This window comes from Sarcophilus harrisii, chromosome 6, assembly GCF_902635505.1.
Source record: "Sarcophilus harrisii chromosome 6, mSarHar1.11, whole genome shotgun sequence".
Taxonomy (NCBI): Eukaryota; Metazoa; Chordata; class Mammalia; order Dasyuromorphia; family Dasyuridae; genus Sarcophilus; species Sarcophilus harrisii.
This window is the reverse complement of record NC_045431.1, coordinates 1,753,240-1,772,655: the sequence shown is the minus strand read 5'-3', so window position 1 is coordinate 1,772,655 and position 19,416 is coordinate 1,753,240. Positions and strand designations below refer to the sequence as shown.

General features: G+C 37.1%; 1 protein-coding gene across 1 annotated transcript in view; it reads left to right on the top strand.

The window, feature by feature from the left end:
• STK32B (serine/threonine kinase 32B) overlaps nucleotides 1–19,416 on the top strand; it is a 377,048-nt gene that overhangs the window by 46,672 nt on the left and 310,960 nt on the right. The window contains exon 2 of the mRNA XM_031941567.1: nucleotides 9,668–9,823. The gene's annotated coding sequence lies outside the window, so the exon portion shown is untranslated. The remainder of the gene's footprint in view (nucleotides 1–9,667; nucleotides 9,824–19,416) is intronic.

Sequence of the window (19,416 nt, the reverse complement as noted above, 5' to 3'; positions counted from 1 at the left end):
CTCTCTTAGAAATCTCATAAGTTTCTTTCTGATTCCCCAATCTATCCCTCCTGTCCTGACTTCATGCCTGCTGTCTGGTCCCAAATCATCAGCTTACTTCCTGTGTCTTCTACTTATAAGTCTCTAAAACCTCCAATCTGACATATCTAAAACTGTAGGGTTATCTCTTCTTTAACCCAATGTCATCCCTTCTCCAAACTTGCCTTTCACTTGAGAGTACCAGTTTCACACTTACTTGAATAACCTCAGGGGCATCCTAGAGTCTTCCCTCTCCTAACTTTCAAGGAAAACATTTTATTTCCAATGACTGAGGCTTAAGGATTTGTCATCAATCCTTTCAAAAAATTGTCATGAGACATGTCCACAACTGTCCAGAGGATAATACAATTAAAGACCCAAATCAAGGTTCCTTTCCTAATAAATCCATCCAATTAACAGCTTTATTCATAGAGGTAGTGGGAGATGAACATTGATTCTTGCCCTTCTGCCTCCATTCTTCTCAGAATCTAAGGATAATATCACAATCATATCAATACTTTTCAGTATGTTTCTCTACACACCCCCTTTCTCCATTCAGACTTCCATCCATTCCATACATACATGCTACCCTGAGTTCTGGGAGTCAGGCAGCCTCTCCCAACCCTTCTCCTTTGTTTCTCTCTAGTAAGTAGAATATGGAAGATTGGTCTCTATTTTTCCCTGTAAGGCATTATCTATTTTTAATCTATTTATCTATACATATACCCCATCCATATATATATATATATATATATTCACATCCATGTATACATATATATTCTCAGTGGAGAAATGCAGGAGAACAGGCCAACCACCAGGATGGTGGGAGATGGAATGAATCTGAGTCCAAGGGCTTGTGCTCTAACCTCCAGCCACCACAAAGGTGGAAGATGGAATGAATGTTTTTGGCTCAGTTTGTCCCGGCTTATATACTCTATTATAATTACACCATCATAGGTGTGAATCTTGTAGAATAGGTGTGAATCTTTTAGATCTATATTAAGTCCTAAGTATATGTACTGAACTAGAGAACTGTTAAGCATCATGATAAACTAGATAACCATTGTCTCATCAATTCCACTGAGTGAACACCTTGTAAGAATCCTTGTTTCAGAGTTCTGGCCCATTACACTGGAGCCATAATTAAAAATATGCAGGATTTATTAGCAGCTACAATGAAAGACTGCAGATCCTGGAATATTATACATCGACAATCAAAAGAACTAGATCTGTGGCCAAAAGTATCATATCCAGCAAAACTAATCACAATATTGAACAAAACATGGACATTCAATGAACTAACATGTTCAGGATTTTATCTCTTTTTATTAAAGCTTTATTTACAAAACATACACATGGGTAATTTTTCAACATTGAGTCATGCAAAACCTTCTGTTCCAAATTTTCCCCTTCTTCCCCCCCACCTCCTCCCCTTGATGGCAGGTAGTCCAATACATGTGAAATATGTTAAAATATTTGTTAAATCCAATATATATATATATACAGTTATCTTGCTGCTCAAGAAAAAAAACTGAGAAAGAAAAAAAATGCAAGCAAACAACAACAGAGTGAGAATGTTATGTTGCGGTCCACACTCAGCTCCCACAGTTCTCTCTCTGGGTGTAGATGGCTCTCTTCATCACTGGACAATTAGAACTGGTTTGAATCACAGAATTTTATCTCAACCAAACCTGAATTCAATAGAAAATTTAACATATAAAAGCTAACATCAAAGACACATTTTAAGGGATTCAATAAGGACAAACTGTTTATCTTTTAAATGTGGAAATGCAAACCATATGTCTAAGACTGACATTAGTAATTGAGGGCTTCAAATTAAAGAGTGGGAAAGAGCTGAGTATGACATGACTTTGAAAAGCAAAACTGTCTAGGAAAAGGAAAAATAGCAATTATGCTTTACAAATGAGGAGCAGAGGAAGAAATGATAGAGAGGCATTAGGTGGGGGAGGAAGGCTGGTTTCTGTTTACAGCAGAAATGGGTTAAATAGGGAACAATGCATATGTATACCATGAAGCACCCTCCAAAGTCTACAAAGAAATAAATGGGGGGAGAATTTGATTATGGGATATAGAAGGATATATAAAAGTGGGACAAAATATATAGATTAATGGGGAAGGGATAAATATGTAGGGAAAGGGTAGCATAGGATAAGATAGGGCACAGAAGGGTGTTTAGATTAATGAGAGTGGAATAAATATGTAGATTATTGGGAATGGGATAAAAATAGAGGGAAAGGTTAAAGGGAGAAGGTAAGGGAGAGATCATGGATGAAGGGAGGTTAAGTAGCAGCAAAGCAAGTTAATGAGTAGAACTAAAGTAGAAGAGTTAACAGGGATGGGAAATAAATCGATATTCATTAAGCACAATAACTTAGAAAAAAGTAGGCCTAATAATCACTGATTTCAAAGTCAAACTTAAAGTTTCAATCAAGAAAGAAATCTACATGATATTCATATTAGTTTTGTTTTAGATGCATGTCTATGTACATGTAAATGTGTGTAGATATATATGAATGTATATTTGTATACATATGCACAGATATATGTATGTGTGTATATATATATGTGTCTACAGACATGAATATATTATATTTATATAAATATATATATTAAATCTATGTCTATATATACATATATATATATATATACATACACACACACACACATATTTGTGCTTAGGTGGGAGGATGAAAGAAGAAAAAAGAATAAAGGAAAAAAAGGCACAGCAGAGAACCAAAGAATAACCTCAAGGAAGCAAAGAAAAGAAGGATAGTTATGAATGTAATGTCTTCTATTAGTATATATTTTTTCTTGAAATGGAAATTTATTGCATACTTTAAACCCATCCTGATATTCTTCTGGACACATGGCAATCCCCCCCCCCTTTTTTTTTCTAGTTTTTTTTTTCTTATTTTCTATTTGTTTTAAATAAATAATTAAAAAAGAAAAACAAAATACAAGGCAGCTATGTTCCTCAAGGAATTTGCTCCTATTGATTGTTTAGGGTCATTTTAATCAGAAGGTGAACTTTAATCTCTTTATCAGTAAGGCAGCCTCCAGTAAGACAGCACAGGGTCTGTATGGGGGAAAGTTCAGGCTCAACTTTATTCTTTTGATTCTTGGAGTCTTTTACAGAACTGACTATAACTTCTGAAACAGCTGATACTATTGGATATTTGTTTTCATTCTCTCCTAAAAAAGAAATTATATCAGCATGAGAATCAGTATATTCAATCATAATTTCATTTCTTGCCTCTAGGAATAAATCCTACATATAAACTTGAGATTCATTAAGCCTACAATTTTCTATTACCAATAAAATTCTAGTAATGAAGTATATCTTGAGTTGACATAGAAGAGATAGAGTATTAGTCAAACTTCCCTAGGGTTTGGAATATGGATCTGCCACACAAAGTGATGAGGGAAAAATCAAATAAAGCTTATTAAAAAGCTAGCATCATAAGGGAACACACACCACAGGTAGCTGCTTTCAAGCTTCCAAATAATCCTCTATGGCTGCCTTCATTTCTGGGAAGCAGCCACTTAAGTAGTAACTATTATGATAAATAGAAAAATCTTATAATTAAATATGGCCCCAGAGCACACATTTTTGAAGAATAGAAAGTAATAAGAAACAAGCCCATTTTCCCAACTGTTTTTTCCTCCTATGAAAGGGCACATTAGAAAGCTAGAGAGCACGCAAATGACTTTTTTGGAGGCTCTCAACATGGATCTTAGATTTTGGTCCCTGTCAGGTCTCCAGAACTTGCCAAGCTACACACACACACACACACACACACACAGACACGCAGAATACCTACATAAAAATATGTCTTTACATATGTGTGTTTGTGTAGTGTATACACAGTAAGATCTTGTGTTTTCTCTAATTGTTAGTCCATTGTGTAACTGAAGAAGATTTGGCTTGTTATGGAATGCTATTTGTTAAGGGCTTACTTTCCCCTTCTAAATGGCTATGAAAAAATCCTATATATAGGTATATATGTGTATATATACTTTATTTTCTTAAGATTTTATAGAAACAAAAAGGTAGGCATAAAAGTCAGAAATTATCAATACTCCCATCTCTCTTTCCCTATCTCTGTGTCTGTCTGTGTCTCTCTTTCTGTTTTCCCTCTGTCTCTCTCTGAAAAATACTAATAGCTTCCTTGATTTTATCTAATCATCTAATCTTTGAGTTGGCTCAAAAATCAATTCTATAATGCTCTCAAGAGATCATTCCTTCTTCTGGGTACTTTTGATTTGGTCCACTATTTCTTCCTGCCTTTACTTTCTTTTGTGTTATTTCAAGTTCATCACTCAGTGAGTGAAGCATGGATGAGGATGTTAGAATCCAAATAGAGTGATTGTTTTGTCACTGATAGAGGAAATAGTTTGTCATGGCAATCTTGATGATGCTTTTTCAGTCTTTCCATTCATTAATCTCCTTGTTGTGTTCTTAAATATTCTCAGGATGATTTGTCATAAATGATGTTGTACCCATTTTCCCATAGCTTTATTTTTCACTCCACTGATCATTCCACTAGTAGGGAATAGTGCTGACAATATTCCACTATCCTCTTATGTAGGACTTACAAGTAAACTTATATTTTAAACCAGAGTTGCTCCTGGTTGTGATTTCTCTGCACTTGGAAAAGAGATGAAATGTTTGTTGGTTGAGATGATTTACAGATTCCCAGATATAGTAACTGCTTTATCTTCTATTAAAATTCTGTCAGATATCATAGTCTGTGTCAATGTCTGTTCCATTTCCTATATTTCAATGTCAGTAGTCTATTTTTTCCCCAGTTTGAACCTGTGATTTCATTACCATAATTTACCCAACAGCGATAAAGGTCAGCAACTGTTGTATAACTCACAGTCTTGGAGAGATGTTTTTCTGCCAATAACTTGTGAAAAACATTTCTGGTTCATGTTTTTTGATTAGGTTTCATATCTTGTCTTCATTTGTATTCTTTTTTCTAATTTGATGTTGATTCCAGTCTGGCTGTTATTAACTGTTCTCGCTGAATCATTTCTCTCATGTCTGACTCTTCATTTAGGTTTTTGTGTCAAAGATACTAGAGTAGTTTGTCATTTTCTTCTCCAGCTCATTTTACAGATGAAGAACTGAGGCAGACAGGGTAAAGTGACTTGCCCAGGGTCACACAGTAATATGTCTCACACAGGATTTGAACTTAGGTCCTTTTGATTCTAGGACTGGCATTCTATTCATTGTACCACCCAGCTTCCCTTTGTACTAATTAGTGATTCAGAAATAATTCCACATAAATAAATCATCATTTCTGTTCTCTAATGTCATTATCAATCTCTTTGGGGGAATATTATCTATTGTTTAACATATACAGAGTCTCTTGGTTCTCTTAGAATGTATTGATGACAAATAGGCTTAAGGTTCTGATGTAGTCTATGAGCCTTCAGACTCTTTTGTTTCTTAAACACCAGTCATATTTAAAAGTACACATACTGTATATATATATATATATATATATATATATATACACATGCATACATATATATATATATACACATTGTGTATGTATAGATATGTATATCTATCTATATTTATGTCTATAAATATATCTATCTCTTTCTCCCATTGTACCATTTTTGCATTAAAATAATGGGTTGAGTAGCAAAGTATATGCTGGTTTAATTTGGAAGATAGTATTGAATTTTCACAGAATTCTTCTACCTCCTCATGCTTCTTAAGAAATAGTTCCACTCTGCCCAAAGGGCTATCACAATGTGCACACCTTTGACCCAGCGGTGTTTCTACTGGGCTTACATCCCAAAGAGATCTTAAAGGAGGGAAATATATGTGCACAAATGTTTGTGGCAGCCCTTTTCATATTGGCCAGAAACTGGAAAGTGAGGGGATGCCCATCAGCTGGGGAATGGCTGAATAAATTGTGGCATATGAATGTTATGGAATATTATTGTTCTGTAAGAAACTATGGGCAGGAAGGATTTCTGAGAGGCCTGGAGAGTCTTACATAAACTGATGCTGAATGAAGTAAGTAGAACCAGGAGATCATTGTACATGGCAACAATAAGATTATTTGCTGATCAATTCTGATGGATGTGGCTCTTTACAACAATGACATGATTCAGGCCAGTTCCAATGACCTTGTGATGGAGAGAGCCATCTATGCCCAGGGAGAGGACTGTGGGAACTGAATGTGTATCACAACATAGCATTTTCACTCTTTTGTTGTTTCCTTTGTTTTCTTTCCCATTCTTCCTCCCTTTTTGATTAGATTTTTTTCTTATGCAGCATGATATTTGTGGAAATATATATAGAAGAATTGTACCTGTTTAAGATATATTGGATTACACTGTTTAAGGGAGAGGGTGGGGGGAAAGGGAGGGAAAACATTAGAACATAAGGTTTTATAAGGGAGAATGTTGAAAATTATCCATGTATACATTGTGAAAATAAAAAGCTTTAATTGAAAAAATAAAAAAAAAAAGAAATAGTTCCCGAACTGTTATTACCTCTTTCCCTTATGTTCATTTTGAGGCCTACAAAATAAGATCACCAAGTGTCTTATGCTGATTCTTGTTGTCTTTGTACATAAAATGAATGAATAAGTGGATGGAACGAAAAGGATTTTGTGAGCACTTGCTAAGTGCCAATAAAACCAACTCCACTAATTTCCTTTTTTGCCTTTCCAAGGAGAACCTGGGGTTCCTTCCATTTAGTAGCATCTTCTTTTATGGTTTCCTTTATGGCAAGAATTGGAAAATTGTTATGCTTTATATCCTTTACTATTAATCAGTTTGTTACTTGTTGGACAAAGATATCACCTTAAAAACACGGTTAAGTTAATATTTATGGATGCACTACTTAAAAGCTGCGTGATCCTTCCATCTCTCTGGCCTCTTTACTGATATGCTGCCCTTTTCAGAGAAATAATCACACAGGACTGAGGACCATTTTACTTTTCTTTGTCTCATGATGTGTCAAAAGTTCATCATCAAGTGGACTTTCTCTTCATAATTACTAGTGCTTGGAAAGCAAACCCTTCCTGCCACCTTCATAAATAGCTTTATAATTAACATGAGAGCATCCTGTAAATACACGGTATGGCAGTCACTGCCATTTGAGGATAACCCACTTTTGACCAGGCATATGAGAGGCTTTGCTCGGGAGAGGGCCCTTGGGAGTCTGAATATGGGTTTCCCATTGTATTCCCTTTTTCTAACCTAAGATGGTTTGCTTTTGAGCTTAGAACAGTCATTTGGGAAAGAACTGATGAAGAAACTCCTAGGAGGAGAGGAGTCGAAGATGGGAATGTGCATGAAATACATGGCCATGTAGTGTGGCTAGGGGGCAAGAAAGCATGAAGTAAAGCAATGGCTCAAAGACCCAGGTATCTAGACAGACCAAGGCCTGGGGGATGAGTGAGCCCCTGACCTGCAGCCCCACTTTGTGAGCCAGATCATTCCTGAGTCAAAGGCCACTCTGATGTTTCCCACTCTAACCCTCAGGGTACGCTACTCTTCTGAGTGTCACTAACCTCCTCCCCTTCTTGGAGAAAAGCTGATTTTTCCTTCCTGGTTACCAGTGGAAATAGCTGGTGTGGACAATTTCTATTTTTTTTCCTAGTGTTTTTAATTCATATCTATTTGTTGACCATAGAAACAAAACAAAACATACTGGCCAGTGGTTCTGATTATTGCATTATTTACAATTTGAAAAGATCTATAGAGACTCATTTTTTTCCTAGCAGAGTGTGTGCAGCTAGTCTGTAGAGGGAGGGGAACCTGGTGCCTGGAGCCAGAGACTCTCCCTAAGTTAGAAAGAAGTACTAATACACCAGACGTTCTCCAGAATTTAGGGCAGAGGACATAGTCCCTTTCCACGCTCCACTAAACTGGGAATTGTTGAGCAAAAGCAATCCCCTTGGTGGGTATTTACTTGGCCAACAACATTTGTGGTCCGGCTTATTGCTCTTCAAAGTCCACAGCCACCTCCATTCCATTATGATGTTTCAGAGTACAAATTTGTATTGCACATAATAGAGGTCCGGCATATACACGGACTTCGTCAGCCGAGCTGACCCTGCTCTCCCTGAGGATGCTGGGCATCCTTCCAAGAGAATCTCAATGCCACAGAGAGGACGTGCTTTGGAGACCTGTGAGATCTTCCACGGCTGGTTCTGGTAGGCCAGGTGCATGTGGGAAGGATTCTTTTTTGGAACAGCTGGAACCACAGATATCTCCAGAAAGACCAGAGTCAGCTTGGGCCCCTCTTTGGCTCATTGTCCAGCTGCCCACTGGCCGTGTAATTGTGTCCAGTGAGAAATTGTGCTCCAAGAGGAAGAGCCCGAGCAGCCTTTGTAGGTCTTTTGGTCCTCAAGAAACAACTCTGTGCCCTTTGGCTTTTTCACAAATTCATCTTCATTCTAGGTCCAGGGAGTGGAGTCTCCAATCAGAGAGATCCATTCTCCTGCCATATTTCTACCCTTCCTGGCCTTTCCTCCCCCATCATAATTAAATCAATACTGTTGTTTTTACTGCATAGGACATATCAATGAACTCTGGTGTGGTTCAATTTACCATCCCCTAAGACTTCCACCACAGCATCCCTCTCCAGATATGTTGTCTCTCATATTGAGGGTCACTGAGGGTAGAGATTGACTTGATTTTGTATTGGTGACTCCTATGTTTAGCACAGTCCTTGGCATAGAGTAAGCACTTAATAAAATCTGTTCATACACTACTGTATTCTAACGAGTTTGGAGATGAGTTTAGAAGAACAAATGGAAATGGGTACTGAGAAAGGAAATTCAGAATTGTGGCAATGGCAGAATGGGAGGTGAAAGAGAGAGGGAAGATGGAACTCAGGCAAAATGAAGTTCTGAAGTCAAGGGACTTGATGAGCCCAGCACCAAACAGATTTAAGAAGCTTTTAGTCTAGAGGTGGTTCAAGGACCAGGGATGTTAAAGAAGAAGTGCTAAGTTGGAGAGCTCTGAGGCCCGAGGCAAGATATGGACCTGTTCTGAGAGGAGGAACCTGGTCCTCCTGGGAAGCTGGCTATGGCTAGTGATGCTTAAGGCCCGGGGCTAAATTATGGAAGTCACTGCACTGTCTGTTAGTTTTTACAAAATGGATTTCCACGTGACCTTTTCCTTCTCTCTAATGAGTAGTACTTAGAGTTTTGTTTCCTGAAAACTGACTTGGAACTAAATATTAGAACTGAATGCCTCATCTGGCTCACAGAGGCTCCCCCAGAACACAGATGCTCTTAGACTATGGGTCTATCTGCACCACAGGTTAATGGTTTCGGGGATATGGGGATTAGGGAGCAGAGAGCAATGGATCAGGGCTGACAAGGATTAAGTGTGAGATCCTAGTACCAGAATCTCATTCTTTACTCTCTTTCTCTCCTCACCTATATAAAAGAAAAATCAAATCTCATTTCAGAGATGGTTTTGTTTTTGTATAAGAAACTTGATCAATTCTTTTTTTTTAAATAGAGTTTTGATTGTCTACTTAAGAATAATAAAAATCATATACCTATAATAATAACTGGGAATATATGTTATCTTAGTCAATTAATTTAAGCTCCTAACAACCATTATTGCTCTGATTTTGCAGATAAAAAAGCTAAGGGTTTAAGTCCCGTAAGAAGCTCCACTACCTAAGGGACCACTGTAGTGTCCTGTCTGACTCTTCAGGAAAGCACAGATCCTGATCTACTTGTTTATCATCTCATAGATGATCTAGATGGCCCGGTGGATTCAGTCTGTTGAGGTGAGAAAGATCTAAGTTTGAACCCTGACTCAGATATTATCCTTAAACAAGTCATTTAACTGCCTTCGTGCCTCAGTTTCCATATCTTTAAAATGGGGATAATAATAGTATCTCCTTCAGATAGTCAAATGAAACCAGAAATAAAGCTCTCATAAATATTAAATCATTCCATAAATGTTAGCTCCTTTTCTTCTTCCTACTCCTTCACTTTGTTCTCTCATCGTTCTCCTCCTTCTCCTCCAGCTACTACAACAGTTGCTACTACATGCGAACTATTATTTGGCCTTCAGATGGCAGGGTCTGCTTTTTTTTGGCCAACACTGAGATAATGGGACAAACTGATTTCTGAAAAGATATGAGTAAGATAAATGACTGCTTCCAAGCAGGAGAATGCCTTAAGTCCTTCAGAATGAGGTGAATGTAGAAAATTAGGAAAAAAAGAAATAGAATAAGAGAGATTTTTTACCAACTGGGAGCAGAATGTTAAATGTCCTTTAAATAAGAGCATCCACACTGATGACTATCCTGCTTATAAAACCTTCAAAATCCTGTTAGCATCTTTTTATTTTAGTCACTTGCACTTTTATTGATGTGCTGTTTTTTATATGATGGGTTTTTACAGATTGCTTACTTTTATTTTGGGAGCAGTCACTTATAGCAAAGCAAAATAGAATAAATCTAGAGATATCTGAAGGTGCCTCTAACATCTCTTTACCTTAGTACCCCCATTTCTCTATTAAAAAATAACAGAAATTTCTTGTAACAAGTATGTCTAGTCAGCAAACCAAATTTCCTCAATGGTTAGACATACATATATGTGTATATTTATATGTATAAATATATAAAATGCACATATATGTATGTAAATATGCATACCTATATCTAAACATACATTTGTATATATATATATATATACACACACATCTAACCCTAACCCTAATCTTACTTCCTAGGGTTACTATATGTATATATATATATATACACATACACATATACATATATATGTATGTGTATGTCTGCATTTTATTCTGCACCCTAAATTGGTCACTTCTCTGTAATGACCAGCATGTTTCATCATCATTTCTCTGGAGGGTCATTGCATTGAACATGCTTTTTAGATCTTTCAAAGTTTTTTTTAAGTGTTGTAGAAATTGTTTTCCTGCTTCTGCTCACTTTACTTTGCATCAATTCATACAAGTCGTTCCATGTCTTTTTGAAACAATCTATTTCCTCATTTCTTACAGCATGCTATCACGCCACAACTTAGTCATTCGTCAGTTGTTGACATTCTAAAAAATCTTTTTTCCAAGTTTTTTTTTTTGCCAGCACAAAAAGTTACTGTAAAAAGACCTTTTCCTCTTTCTTTGATGTTTTAATAATACTAATAATGAAAATGAAACTACTAACGGTAGCAATACTAATAGCTAGCATCTGGGAGCATTAGCTGAGTGCTTCACAAATATTTTCTCATTTAACTCTCCCTCACAAGGCCCCTAGGATCCATCCTTATTATCACATGGCAGGTGAAGAAATTAGGTCAACATCAGGGGAAGGAACTTCAGATTCTGGTCTCCTTTTGGTCCATCAAGCATTTATTAAGCATCAAGTGTGTTTCAGGTGCCTTGGTTAGCAATGGGTACACAAAAAGAGGCAAAAAAGAGTCCCTGTCCTCAAAAAGCTCACAATCCAGTTGCATTTCATGCACTGGTCCCACTAATATGTACACTAGTCATTGGTTTGCTTCACAGAAATAGAGAATGTGACCATTTCGAGAGAATGCCGAGACCAGGGAGCCCTATGGGATCCGTTCTAAGACTTAGGAGACAAAAAGCCTTGTGGCCACTTGGTGAAGCCCCCCAAAACTGGGCAGCCCCGCCTCTCCTCTGTACCTCTCTACCTGAGGCTATTTTTTCCTCCCATCATTCTATCTGAACTTACACCTACTTTTCCATTGACTTGTTGTTCTGCCTTCCATTTCCATGCAAAGCAAACATAGTCTCCTTTTCATAGAATCCTACAATGAAAACTGGAAGGAACTTCAGAGTCTCATTAAATGTTCTCAATTTACAGATGAGAAAGTCATTTCCCAGAAAAATGACTTGTCCAATGCCATAGAAGTAGTAAGTGTCAGAAGAAAGATATGACTCCAGCTTCTCTGACTCCAGAGCCACCGGCCTTTCCACTATATGCCATTGCTTCCTTCAGAACCCTTCCAGTGCTTGAAAACTGCCTTTTGATTTGTTCCAGTTCTCCCTTTTTTAGGCCAGCTATTCCCAGCTCCTTTCATGGAATCCTCATTACCCCCGAAGCTGCGTTGCATCGCTGTCCCAGGTATCCTTCTCTGAATGCTCTCCACCAGAGGATTCATATATTTCCTAAAACGGGGCCTCAAGGAACGAACCAAATGTTGCAGGTATAGTTTGGACAGGACAAAGAGGAGGAGGAGGAATATAAAACCTTGCTAGTCTTGGACACAACTCTTGTACTCCTGCCTGCTATTTCATTGGCTTTCTTAGCTGCTGTATCATACTGTTAACTCATATTGAACTGGCGGTCTACAATACACTTAGATTTTTTTTTTTGCAAATGGACTACTATTTAGACATACTTCTTCCTTCTTTTTCATGTAAAGTTGATTTTTAAAAGCCTTATTGTATATATGTCATCATACCTCCTAAATTGCAAACTCTCTTGGGACAAAATACTCTGTTGCATTACCTTTGTATCCCTAGTATTTAGCAAAGTGACTGGCACACACTAGGTATTTAATAAATGCTTGTTGAATGAATAAATGAATGTTGGACATTTATTTTCTTGGGAACTACTCTGTTTCCTGAAGTGATCTTTGATTTAGCCAATAAGAGCGAGTCTATCCTCTTTGTAGGTGCAAGTTTTCTACCTAAAAAAGCCTGGCTCCCATTGAAACTAGAGTTCTGAAATATTTTCTCTGAGGTCACTATATAATTCCCCCGAGAATCATTTGAATGTAGGGAGCAGCACAGAATGGCTGGACCCCTGACTTCCACACTCTGAAAATGCCTTCAGGGAAGCCTTAAGATGCCAGGAAATGCAATCACATAACATTAGTAGTGATTTATAGACCTCTGTACTGAGTGAACAAAAAGAAAATCAAAGGCTTTTAACAATAAAAATGTAAACTATACTCTTGAAATGACTTTTAGAAGCATTAAGACGAAGTTGCTGCCTCTGTCAAATTATATCCATCAACATCTCCAATTCTGTATCCCATTCCTTATCTGTGTGTGCCACAAAGATATTTTATCATCTCTTTACAATATGAAACGACATGAAACAGAAAGCTTGCAATCAGCTTGGAAGTAAATAGAATATATTTGCTACAAGCAGATCAGACAAAAGTTGAAGGAAAACAGATTTAAGGCAGGGTGATAATATCTGGTCGAGCAGACCCTGAAATTGCGTTGGCTTGGAAGAGACCACCCTTTGGAGAATTGCATTAGCTTTCCAGTATGATTTAGTTATACATAATTCCATGTTAGATTGATTTTCAATGATAGTTTACATAATTTGGAAGGCCAAGGGCAGAGATTTTTAGTATTATATACACCTGGTCTTATTTTTGGCAAGAGGAATTCCAAATGGTTCCTCATGCAAGTATTAATCAAAAGCAAAAAGAATACGATTTTCTGTTTATGGAACCACATTTCGGACTTTGGAGGAGAGAAAACAGGGTAATGCAGTGAAGCGATTTTGACTGACACATACCATGGGAGGAGAGCTGCGATCTCAGTTCTCCCACAGCCCACTTTCAGGGCGAGCCAAAGAGCCCCAGAGCAATGAGCTAGTTTGTGTTCTAAAGGTGGGGAGGGAAAGCCAAGGGTACAACCACAGAAAGTTGTTATTGAAAAAAGGGGACAGGATGTGAATTTGGCTCCGCTTCAGATACACTATGGACATGGGAGCCGCATTTCAGGCTGCCTGTAGTGAAAAGAATCTGCCGTGTTCCAAAGGAATAGGCTTATACTGCAAAGGAGCATGCTGAAAAACACTTATTACCCGAAAGATCGCATACTCCTAGAACCACCAAGAAACTGTAGAAACCCTCACTTTGAATGGATCCCTCAGAAATATTCTGAACAAGTGATCATCTAGTCTCTTCTTCATTACATTTAGTGACAGGAAACTCATTCCTCGATGAAGCAATCTATTCCATTCCTGGACAGTGACAAGGATGAGGAAATTCTTCCTAGTAATCACTGGAAATCTCCATTGCTACAGCTTCCTTCTATCAGTTAGGTCTCTGGGGCCAGTAAAGTAAGCTTTTTTCCTGGTGTGGCAGCCACTCGGATAGCAGGGATCATGTCTATCTGGCTAAATGCTCTTCTTTTCAAACTGAATAACCCAAGTTCCTTCATCGAGTATTATCTTATAAATATTTCCCAAGTATTTTACCATCTTAGTTGCCCTCTTGTGGATAATCTCTAGATTGTCAGAATCCTCCCTAAAAGATGGTGGCGAGAGCCGTGTGCTCTGATCGGAGCAGAGTGATACAAGACACCCACCTTCTGTGTCCTAGAATTTCTGCCTTTCTGAATATAGCTCAATACAACCTTATGCTTGTCATGTCACATTGTGGATTTATATTGCCCTTTCTGGCTACTCAAACCTCCCAGTTTTTCTCTCTGGAATTATTGTCTGGCCGCATTTGTCCACCAAATACTCATGCTTATGACTTATTTAATCCAAGTATACTATGATCCATTGATTAGTACGTAGTCTGTGGCACAGAGATGCAGCTCCTGAATTGGTTTCAATATGGGCTATCTGATTGGGACTCATTTCTAGCCCTTTCCTATGGGCCTTCTTTTATACAAAATATGTTAATTACAAAATCAGCAAAAACCCCAAGCTCCTAGAGTGTTAAGACATCTTTTCTCTATGCAAAGTCCTACTTGCCCCAGGAATCCACTTTGATCAAACTTTGAGTGTTATACGGTGTTGAGCCCTCACCCTCAAATAGGGAAAGGATTCAGGATAGTTAAAAAGTTCAAGAAATCAACTCTTGTGTTCCACCTTCCCAGGGCTTTGTGTAGTAACTAGTATTAGTGTCCTACCCTGTGTTGGAGATCTCTTTAATTTGAGAGAGTACTCAGGACTACCAGAGATTAGATTCTTTTATCTTAGACCTCCATAGTCTGCATGACTCACAGTATCAGTGAAGACTAAGACTGGAACTCTCTTTTATATCATGGGCTTGGCCGTTATTCTTTTATTTATACTTCTCTAGCAATTGCCTTCGAATCTCAGAGTTGGAAGGGCTCCTGAACAAGAAACCTGTTTTCACTATATATATATATATATATATATATATATATATATATATATATGTATCTCATAAGGGGTTATTCAATCTGGGCTAGGAAGCCTTCCACCGGGGGAGAACTCTCTATCCGCCGAGACTGCCACAGCAAGTGACATATTAGATGGAGAACCAGTCTCAGAATCTAGACAAAGTGAGTTAAAATCTGGGTTCTAGTGCATACTGGTTGTAGGAATCTAGGCAAATCACTTAACTTCCCGGTGTCTCCAAGAAACTCTCAAAAACTATGTCACAGAAAAGTTGCTTCCTTTATTGATAGAGGGAAATTCATGCCTAAATTTTTTTATATCAACACTAATGAAATTACAGATTTAGCCCAAAAAAGTCCTAAATGTCAGCACTTTTCTTCATTTTGAGCTAAAATCTGTTTCTTAGCAACTCCCAACCTCCAATCCTAGTTCTTTCCTCCAGGCACTGGCAGCATAAATGGGGCTGTTGTTCATTTCTTTCAGTTGGATCTCACACTTCAGAACACCATAGCAAAGCTACTGAAGTGGTTTGCCTTTCATTTCCTTCTCCAACTGATTTTATACATGAGGAAATGGAGGTAAAAAAGGTCCTTGCCCAAGGTCACGTAGTCAGAAAGTGTCTGAGGAAAATCTCAGGGAATCTTAGGATTTCCTAATCTTAGGAAAATAAATCTTCCTGATTTCAGGCCAAGCCCACTGTGCCTGACTGCCCCAGAGCAAGTGCAATGCCCCTTTTATGGGACAGCCCCTCGTGATTTCAGAGCAGCTATGGCTTCTTTAGGGGATCTTTTGATCAAATTAACCACATTGAGTTGTTTTTGAATTGACTCTGATGTGGCAAAATGTCTAGGCTTCTCCTCAGCCCTCTTATGTTACTCTTGGTTGTCCTGTCCCCAAATCCTATCTATGATGTGATACCCAGGTCTTAATGGTTGACTCTAGAAACCAGAGGAAATTGAGAAACTTGGGAAGGGAGGGAGGAAGCATAAAACAGAGTATCTTGGTAAAAGTCAAAGGAGGGAGAAACAAACAAAAAAATAGATTTTTATTGCTTTGGACTAAATGAATGGAAAGGGGATTAGAAATTTGGGAACTGGATAAAAGGCCCTGCATAGATGAAAAATATAATAGAAATGGGAGATTTCCATTATCCTTATATCTGTTGTAGCACTACTCTGTCTCTTTTTTCCTCTGTCTTTGTCTTTCTGTTTTTCTCTCAGTGGTTCTTTCTCTGCCTGACTCTCTGATTGTCTTTATTTCTGTCTCTGATTCTCTCTCTCCTAAGAGCAGAACAATTAATAACTTTTAGACTTGCCTTAGTAAAAATTTCATACTTAAAAATGAAGGGAAGTCAACAAGGAAAAGTTCTGTTTTGGTGCTATTTTTTCTAGGGAGAAATTGATTATTGGAGTGAAAATGATGGGTACTTTGGGGAAGGGGTGATTGCTTTATTCTCAATATTTTTTGTAGAGAAGAAGAATTTGGAGGAGACAAAATGGTTTGATATGGATTCTAGATTTTGAAAAAGCACATTTCAAAGGGTTCATTGGAAATCCATGGACTTCAGTGCTTCAGGGGAAGTTAGTCCAAGAGAGTTGAGAAACATTTAATAATGAAATTCTGAAGACACAAACGAAAAATGTTTCAATGGAAAGGAAAAATTGGGATTTGTCCGAAGAGACCAATGTGGAATTCTCCAAACAACAGTGGATCATCTTTAATTGGAGGTCATGCCCTTGATCAAGATCTAGTAAAGGAGACTGAGAAGACAGACATCTGATAGGTAGGAGGAAAATCAGAAGAGAGTAGTGTCCTGAAAATGCAGAGAGAAGAGGGTGTCAAGGAGAAGGGAACAGAGGCCATATGTCCATTTCCCTAATTTTACAAGTAAGGAAAGAGGACCATAAGGATGAAGAGCCTTGTCTAGAATTATGCAGATAATAAGTATCTAAAATGGGATTTGAAACCTGAGTCCCAAGTTCCAGTGCTATAGTCAACTGTTGTTGACAATTAATATACATCCTGCCTCTCTCCATTGACTTTTGGTCACACCCTATTTTTATTCTGTACAATCAACAGGTATAGAGAATTATCAGAAAAATGGATTTAAAAGGACAGGTTTCTTGGTCAGGAAGAGATTTGAGACAATAGATAATACTTTTCTGAAATAGAATCCAGCTTACTTTCTTTATTGAAAAGGACTCAATTCATTATTCATTTTTAGGATTTCTTAAAGATAAATGCACTGAGGGAGTAACTCATTAGACCGTATAATATAGATAACAGGCTTTTACAAAGTATTTTTTAAATTAACATTAACATGATGTTAAGAAAACTATTCTGTTTTTGCATGTCCCTTTTGAACGTTCTTCTATTCTCTTCTTTATATATTTTAATTTTTCACTGATACTTCTCTTTCTTTTCTTTTTTTAAAATCACCCATTATCGCTATTGTCCAACTACCTTCCCCCAAATGAGAGCCCTCGTTTGTAACCATAAAGTATAATCAAGCCAAACAAGCCATTAGGTTGGCCACGTCTGCATATGGACATCTCATTTGGCACTCTCTAGTCTAGCTTCTCCCCACCAGATTGGAGATGTACTTCTTCATTCTTTAAAAGTTTTGAGCGGTCACAGATTGATCTGAGTTCTGAAGTCTTTCAAAAATGGTTTTATTTACATCATTGTGATTATTGCATAAAGTATTCTCCCAATGCCATTCACTACACTGTGTATCAGTTCATATGAATCTTCCCAGGTTTTTTTCTGATTCCATCATATTTGTATTTCTTATAACACAATAATATATAATAATATTATTAATAATATAATAATATTCCACTCTATCCATATGCCATAATTTGCTTAATCATTCCCCAATTGATGGGCATTCACTTTGTTTCCAGTTCTTTTCTACAACAAAAAGTGTCACTATTTTGTATATATACAAATCATTTTTCTACATCTTTGCCCTCTTTGGGAATATGGGCCTAGTGGAAGCATAACTGGGGCAGATGATATATACAATTCAGTAACCTTGGGGTATAGTTTCCAATTGCTTTCCAGAATTGTTGGAACATTTCAGCAACAGTGCATAAGGGTTCCTGACTTCTCATATTCCTTCCAACCACCATTTTCCTTTTTTATTACCTTTTGTAATCTGATAGAGACTAAAACCTAAGAAGTGCTTTCATTTTCATTTCTTGTTTTATTGGCAAGCATAAGCTTTTTAATTTTATACATGGCTTTAATTATTCTTTGGAAAATTACTTGTTCATATTGTTGGCTATCTTTTTTGGGGAATATATTGGTGTCAACTTTTTGTATATCTGGGTTATTAAGCCTTCATCAGATATTTACTGCAAAGATTTTTTAACCAGTCAATTCTTTCTCTTCTAATCTAACTATATTAATGTTGTATATACAAAACCTTTTCAGTTGCATGTAATAGGCTGCATTTTGCATTTCATGATCCTTTCTATCCTTTGTGTATTTAAGAATTCTGCCCCTCTTCATAGCTGTGAAAGGTACAATTTTCTCTCATCTAATTTTTAAAATATTCAGAACATATGTAACAGCAAACATTTTTCATCCTCTTAGTTTTTTCTACATGAATTTTTAGACCAAATTATTTTTGGATGATCATAGCTCTCATTTAGGAAGTTTTGCTGTGTAAGTGATCTGCATAATGCCAATCATTATCTCTATTTTATTCATATTCTGCATTTGAAGACCTCTAGAGCAATGATGAACACCTTCAGCAACTACCCATTTTCCTATTTTATGACTTGCTTTATTCTCATAATTAGAGAACTATTGAATACATTTATCCTCAATTGCTATATAGATCAAGCAATATTGAATAATTTTAACACCCCCCTACCCCCCTATCTATCATTGTTTTTATGGTGGCATTTTGCTGTACTGAGCCAAATGAGTTCCGTGAACTTTTCTAGATGCTAGGGATATGAAGATAACAACAAAAGTATCTATTATAAAGGAGCTTATATTATATAGAAGATAATCTGAATTATTATAATTATGTTGAAATAAATATTTACAAAATTAATACAAACAATTTTAGAAGAGAGGCACTAGCATTAGGAAATGTGGTGTTTGAGATGAGTTTCTAAGAAAATCAAGGATTCTAAATGATAGAGGAGAGGAAGGATTGAATTTCAAGCATGGGAGATAGCCCATGCAAAGACTTGGAAACAGGAGATGAAATGTAATATGGGAAAACAGCAAGGAGGCTAATTGGGTTG